Source organism: Puma concolor, chromosome B4 (genome assembly GCF_028749965.1).
Source record: "Puma concolor isolate L17-30 chromosome B4, mPumCon1.1.hap2, whole genome shotgun sequence".
Taxonomy (NCBI): domain Eukaryota; kingdom Metazoa; phylum Chordata; class Mammalia; order Carnivora; family Felidae; genus Puma; species Puma concolor.
In genome coordinates, this window is record NC_141673.1 from 46,802,982 (window position 1) to 46,810,999 (window position 8,018).

General features: G+C 39.9%; 1 non-coding gene across 1 annotated transcript; it reads right to left on the reverse strand.

The window, feature by feature from the left end:
• Nucleotides 1-1,364: 1,364 nt before the first annotated feature.
• On the reverse strand, nt 1,365-1,473 carry LOC112864003 (U6 spliceosomal RNA). Its single transcript, XR_003223934.2, has one exon. It is a non-coding gene; the product is annotated as a U6 spliceosomal RNA (small nuclear RNA).
• Between the last annotated feature and the right edge of the window lie 6,545 nt (nt 1,474-8,018).

The window sequence follows — 8,018 nt, forward strand, 5'->3', positions numbered from 1 at the left end:
CCCCATTACTGTGCATTATTCTTTATATAGGTTATCTCATTTCATCTTCATCAGAAGCTTAGAAAATTGGCATTACTATTCCCACGTAGCTTATGGGGAAACTGAAGTTGGAAGCGTGAAGTTACTAAGGCCACAGAGCCAGGGAATGATAGCCAGGATTAGACAAACTCTCCCACTCCAGAGCATAAACTCTTTTCTCTATAGCCTGCTTCCTTACATGCTTTTTCTTTCTGCTATTCAGAGAATATTCATGTGAGTATTAGAGGATAGTAATAGTGATAATTGGGTTTAATGCTGTGATTGTAGAAGTAGTAGTCTAATTGGTTCAAAGTCTCCATCTTCAACTGGAAATTGGGTCAAATTTCATTCACCATTGTAAGCTGCAGAGCACTGTCATAAAGGCTGAAATAAAATATGAGATACTGAGGAGTCATAGATAAAGTTGTTGTCACAGAAATAATCTCTACATCCCCAGGATGTTTTCTGTTAACAATGGGTTTTGAAAGAGTATTTGACCAAAGTAAGGGGGACCTTGATACCCTCATTTCACACCCTAAGTCCATCCATTAGTATCCAAAGAACGTTAATGATTATCCTTTGGGATACTGAGTGGGAAGAAACTGGCTGAGGCTCTAAGGAAACTTCCTATGGTTTAAGGAGCCATTAGGAAAAGCTCCTTATTCTTGTAAAAATTTCCCGAACCTTCAGGGCTGGGTTTCTGCAGCTGGCCAAGAATCAGCCTCAGTTAGGATCCTGCCAAATTGGGCATCAACAGCTCATTTGGCTTGGAAAAAAAAGAAAGGAGAAACAACTGACGTTTGTATACTTGAAATTATGAGCTGTTTCTCTAACAAAGAGACCAAACACTTTCGGCTTGTTTTACAGTAAACATACACATTGAACAATCTGGTTGGTTAGCAACTGGCTGTGCATATGTAGGACATATGTGAACACATATGGATGCATAAACTCACATATGTTCACTTAAAAGGACACTGTCAAGTCATTTTATGAGGTTTTTTGTTCTCTGGGCTACATTGTTTATAAAATCTTCTTAGAAGCTTAAAAATACAATTTCTTTTCCTACTGATTTTTGTTCTTTTTTTTTTAAAGCAAGTATTTTGAATGACACTCAAATAAATGGGACTGGTTCTATTTAATACCAACTCCTACTTAAACATATACAGCAGTAGAATGTCCAATCAGAAGCAGAGCACTCAGAGTGAGACAATTCCTTATGAAGAGAAAAATAGCCAACATCTGCCCTTAGAGTAGACATTCCAGAATTGAAGAGTACTCACAAGATTATTTTCTGGCATCCCAGTGCTTTTATGTATGTATGCATGTATGTATGAATGTATTTTTAAAGTAGGGAATGCTTTACGAATATGCATGTAATCCTTGCACAGAGGCCATGCTAATCTTCTCTGTATTGTTCTAATTTCATTGTATAGATTCTGCTGAAGCGAGCACCCAAGTGCTTTTGGGGTTAGATATCAAATATAGATAATGGCGACCATGATAAAACCTATTTTTCTATTTTCTATAATATTTTAGCAATATTTTTATAGCTTATTTACTAAGCAAAACCCCCTGTAAAATATCCTTGCTTTGGGCAAGAGCTGTGAAGAATCAAATCAGAATGTCTAAAACACCTGGAAGGATGCTCAAAATCACAACTAGCTGGGAAAACAAAAAGTTAAATAATGATGTTATCTCACTTTATATTCATCAGGCTGGCAAAAGAAAAAAGCAACATTGCACATCACTAGTGGAGATGTGAGGAAAAGGGCACTTTCATATGTTGCTGGTGGAAATGGGGATTTTAAAGAGCCTTTTTGAATGTAAATCTAGCAACATTTCTTAAAATTGAAAGTATATACTTACCCTTCAATGCATCCTTCCTCTCTTGCGAATCTAACTTATAGAGACGGGAACACTACTATATAGGATATAAACGCAAGATTTCCACAGCAGCATTATGTATTGTGGCAAAACAACAACAACAAATTTGAAATCAAGTGAGTACCCTTTAATAACGGACTGTTGTTGAATAAATTAATGTATGTCTATACCATGGAATATATGCAACCTCCCAAAAAAGTGAATTGGAACAATACTAGTTGCTTATCAGGATTACCATCAGATACTGTGGAGGGAGAAAAGCAAGATGTATAAAAGAGTAAATTATAAGAGCCCATTTTCTAAATCATTGATCTAAAACACTTTTATAGGTATACATTTGTCTCTGTCTATATCTCTCTTGTCTGTACATGCATTTGTATAATGTCATATGGTAATGGAAACAAACATGAATGGATACATACTAGGTTGTTAAATGGGTTGTCTGGAAGGGGGTAAGGAGGAATTATAGGGGTGGTGCATGAGGCAAATAAACAAGAAAGGAAAAGCCTAACATGAGAAACATCTGGTGTGGTCACATTTATGCAAATTATATGTGTATATGCCTACAAAGGAATTTTTGAAATAACAAGAAATCATTAAAATAAAACATTCTCATCTTCTAGTTTTCAGGATTTCCACTGATTGAGATAAAGGAGGATGTGAAAGTTCTGGAAGAAGTCAGACAATCATGAAAAAAATGGAACTTGAGGGTTGGCCGAAGACTTTTTTTTGAGGGCGAAGTTTCCCCGTTTAAGGTCTAGAATAACAGGTTACATTTCAATCATTTCAGGGTACTGGTGCCACCAAGTGGTGTCTGGAGCAATTGTTGGTGGCATTTTATTACCCTACCAGTGAAGGAAGCTCTTGGCTTACCTACGCTTTACATGGTAGCAAGCGGTCTGTGGAGGGCTCCCCTACTCCTTGGCATGAAGCGCACACCTGTGAGCCTGGCACTGACATGAACAGGAAGTATGAGAACAGATAGGGAGCAAACAGCTTTTCCCTAGAATCGGAGCTCCCTTGGTTTTTCCTACTATCAGGTGCTCTGCTATGCCTGTTGTTGACCTGTCAAGTCCTTCGAAATGTGTGTAATGTTTTTTAACTACTTGCACAAGTAGTACAACCTATTTGACTTCTTTAACTGCCGACGTCTCCTATAGGTTTTCTCTTTTCATTGACACCATCCTCGCTGGGCCTCTTATTGTTTCTTTCCTAGCGCCCTAAGAACGTTTTCATGGGCTTTCCTATCCTCAGTCTCTTTCCGGTCTGTTCCGGCCAAAACTCACTTCGGTACTAAACTTCCTGAAGTTATGGTCATTTAACAACACTATTCAAAAGCTTTCAATTGTTTCTCCCTGCCCAGCATCAAATTCTGACATCAGAGCAGAAGCTTTTAATAGGGTGACAATATGCCTCAGTTTGCCTGGGACGGTCCCAGGTTACTTCTGTTGCCCCAATGTAATTATTGTGATTTTATTCACTCGCAGAAGTACTGTGATTTGGATAATATACTGTATGAACATTCTAGCTCTTAACCACTTCGTTCCCCAGCCTGTGGTACATACAATAAGCAAGCCAACAGAAGAATGTCTAAAGTGTGTGGCAGATGGGGGCGCCTGGGTGGCTCAGTCGGTTGAGCATCCGACTCTTGGTTTCGACTCAGGTCCTGATCTCACGGTTCCTGTGTTCCAGCCCCGCATCAGGCTTTACGCTGACAGCATGGAACTTGCCTGGGATTCTCTTTCTCCTTCTCTCTCTCTGCCCCTCCTCTGCACGCTGTCTCCCAAAATAAATAAACCTAAAAAAGTAAATAAATAAAGTTTGTGGCAGATGGAGGAATTAGATCCGAGAAGAAAGTATATCGTTTTTCTTTAAATGTTAAAAAGCTACTAAATATGAATTATTTGGTATTTATTACCTTATTTAAAATTTATTTGCTCTGTCATTTAAATGATAACTAGTATTTTTTTGTTTGTTTGAACTCGAGTAAGAAAATCGACCTTAGTAGTTTTCACATAGCTCTTTTGGTTTTTCATAAGATGAGAAGAATCCTGTTTGGGGTCTGGGGAATGTCACATTCATAATTTGTTACCCAATGTGAAGAATATTCAACTAAGTGATAACACAGAAATCCTAAAAATTTGCAGGAGGTAGAAACACCTGTTCTGTGAATTCCTTCAGCACAAGAGGTCATGACTTATTTATCCAGCAGTTAGCAGAGTCCTTGAGCATTAATGCTCTTGAGAAAAATTTTGAGCAACGTCTGCCCATTTGTGGAACTGAAATGTGGGCACTGCACTCTGGTTTAGGTATCTTCTATTCCTGCTTGCTGCATCTTGGTTGTATTAATAGGTTGAGTGTACGCTGAGGAAAATGCTTTGCTCTTAGATCACTGTTGCTAGGAATGTACTGAGTTTTGCTGTTTTTTTTTGTTTTTGCAGAATAGATTTTGAGCTCAACCACCCATTTTCTCTTACCCGGTCCTTTTCATAACCGGTTAAATACATTTTTCAACACAATGATAGTTTGTGTTCTTCAAAAGGATTTTCTGTGAGAACCAGACCTATAAAGGCTTGGAGCTGTGACCTCATTAAACCACGCACTCACCAAGTGACTAATAGTCATTTAATGCCTGCCCGCCTCCAGTGCAGATCTTTCCCCTTACTTATGGTCTAGATTCGAGCCACTCTAAAGTCCAGGAAGTTGGAGATCAGTTTAAGCTATTCTTTAACTAGCTGAGAGTCATTCATTCATCATCATCCGTTTATCTCCCAGGTGCCCCACCAGGTTCCGGGTATATGATGGAGAACCAGCATGCCTTTTGGGAGGGGAATTTTCCGGCAGACACACACACACACCCCCGAGTGGTCAAATGCCTACGCATGCACAGGCACACACACACACAGGGAAGCTTTAGCTTGTTATGTTAATGGACAGTGAGAAACCTCCCTCTTCATCCTCTTTTCCAATGTAGCTTATTTTTTGATACTTTTTCCTGATTCCATCAGCATCATCAGGAGCAGAATCAGGCTTTAGACACGATGCATCGACAGATATTTGGCATTCTGTCAGCTATTGGCTTTCCTTTGTGTACTTCTCCTTTTTTTCTGAGTGTGTGTTTAATGGATCTGCATAATTTAGATACAAGGGCAAGATGTTTATGCCTCATGTTTCTAAAGATGCCCCAGATTGTGAGTTCTTCCAGGTCAAGGACTGTATAGTATTTAGTGTATGGACTCTGCCTCTTTGACTACCTGTATGGGAAATCCCAGTCCTGTCACTTAGTAGCTTTGTGGCCTTCGATAAATGATATAACCTCTGTGTGCCTCAAATTACTATCTGCATGATCTATGTCTTGGATTTTACTGTTTTTTTTTTTTTTTTTTAATTTTTTTTTTTTCAACATTTATTTATTTTTCGGACAGAGAGAGACAGAGCATGAACGGGTGAGGGGCAGAGAGAGAGGGAGACACAGAATCGGAAACAGGCTCCAGGCTCTGAGCCATCAGCCCAGAGCCCGACGCGGGGCTCGAACTCACGGACCGCGAGATCGTGACCTGGCTGAAGTCGGACGCTCAACCGACTGCGCCACCCAGGCGCCCCGGATTTTACTGTTTTTTAACAGCCTTATTGAAATATAATTCATATATCATAAAATTCACCCATTTAATGTACAAGTCAGTGTTTTCTAGCATATTTACAGTTGGTGAAACCATGCCCACGATTTAGTTTTAGAACATCTTTATCGTCCCAAAAAGAAATCCTGAACCCATAAATAATCACTCCCCATTCCAGCCTACCAGTTTTTATGATGATTAAATGAATTACTATATGAAGAGCACTGAAAATATTGTCTGGCACCAAGTAAGTGTTATGTAAATAATGGCCATTATTATCCTTCATGTCATTATTAGCAATGTCATTACTACTGTCTCTGTGCCTTCAGTCAGTACAGTGCCTGATACTTACTAGCTCCTGGATAAATAAATAAAACAGTGAAAGATAGTGGAAGGCACCATTATGTCTTAAGTATTCTAATAATGGTGAGGGAAATGCCCTATATTATATATTATAAAGACATAATGAAACGCACCACAGAATCTGTATTAGAGCACAATACTTTCATGAAGAATGATATTTTTAAATGGGTTTTTTTTCCATAACAGCTTGATGGGATGGCATTGATGATTGAAGAAAATTAGTCCCAGGGGCGCCTGGGTGGCGCAGTCGGTTAAGCGTCCGACTTCAGCCAGGTCACGATCTCGCGGTCCGTGGGTTCGAGCCCCGCATCAGGCTCTGGGCTGATGGCTCAGAGCCTGGAGCCTGTTTCCGATTCTGTGTCTCCCTCTCTCTCTGCCCCTCGCCCGTTCATGCTCTGTCTCTCTCTGTCCCAAAAATAAATAAACGTTGAGAAAATTAGTCCCAAATCCTGAATGCTGATAAGTAGACTTGTGACCCAAGGAAAGGCACAGATGCTGAGTCTCTGTATAGTTACCTGTAGAATGAAGTTGGATTCATTCAATGATTTCTAAATTTACTCCTCTTTCTAACATCCTGAGATAGTGTCTGCCAATAAATGTCATGAGGATTTGTATTTATATATGGTAACCTACACACAAAACCACATGACACTCATTTTATGATCTTATTTGTTACAGTTCCACAGTGTCTTGTGTTCCCAAAGAGAACATAAGCATGGGTCACCTCCATCCTTACATCCCCCAGTGGCTTCCCTCTGCCTATAAGGTAAAGTCCAAACTCCTTGACAGAGCACGCAGGCCTCTCATGGGTCTTTTTTTGCCTGTGGAATAGCCACCCTCGGTTCTCCTGGGAGCCATACAACTATTAGTTTGCAGATCCAGATTCCAGTGCCTGTAGGCTTTGTAGGACTGCTGTTCAGGAAGCTCTCTGCTCTCCCGGCCAAGATAGGCCAATTTTCTCCTGGAAATTTTCAATAAAGAGAAGGAAAGATTGAAAGTAGTTGGAAGTGGTTTGTTTCAAGCTGTTGCTGACATGTATTATAGATTAAGGCACTCTAGGAAGATTGTCCTTCGCAACCATTACCTGGATCCCTTCGGCTGTCTTGGATTCTTTCAAAGACACGCTTATTTAATGTTTCCTTTGCTTCTGTATGTTATCCACATTCTTTTAATTAATTGTCTTCTCCTTTTCCCTATTTTCTTTGGCATAAGCTGGCAAAATTCTGTTTCTCCTGACTGAAGAGAACTGCTAACCAAACAGAACTAACATGAAATTCTTTTATGATCTGCCACATCCCATCTTCTGACTTAGGTTCCTAAAACAGAACATAGTTTCTTATGGCCTCCTGTCAGAAAAGTCTTTCTTGTCTGCCTAATGAATTCCTATTCCTTCAATGATGGGCTTAGGCACTCTGTGGCAAGGCCTTTCCTGGTCTCATTCCATGCAGTTAGCAGCTCTGACCTCCCTGATCCTATTGTATCTTGGATGCACGCAGCGATATTTAGAGCCAACGGCTACTTTTTCTTATTTTTGGAGAATATTGAGGGGAGCAAAATACACCACCCCAAAATATACCACTTTGGCATATTGGTTATTTTGAATTAAAGTTATTTAGGAAACAGCCAGTGCAGGAAAGACACTCTGACCTCCATATTCCCCTGAAGTAGGAAGTCAGGCTCCCATGTGAGGGTAGCGTTCCTATCCTATACAAAGACGGTAGAAGGCATCCTTATCACCAGAGATAAGGAATTCGAGGCTGAGAAGGCTGTATACACAAACTTTGTCACTTCTTCCTTAATTTGCTACCCCACGCCCATATTCCTTTGTTTTGTCAAATCTTCAGAAATAATTGTTTCTTTGTCTAAAAGATGTAAAAGCTGCCTGCTTGGCCACTTCTCTGAGTCATCTATCTTTGGGGCTTCAGTGCATACAATACTGAAGTTATTTTTCTCCTGTTAATCCGTATTGTGTCAATTTAATTATTAGACCAGACGAAGAACCAAGAAGGAAAGGAGGGTACAGCTTTCTTCCCCTACATCGTAGGATCAGTGCAATTTTCTTTATCTGCCTGCCCTTTTCCCTCAACCATGAGACCTATATTAGAATGATGACTGTGTGCTGTAGGTGTGGTT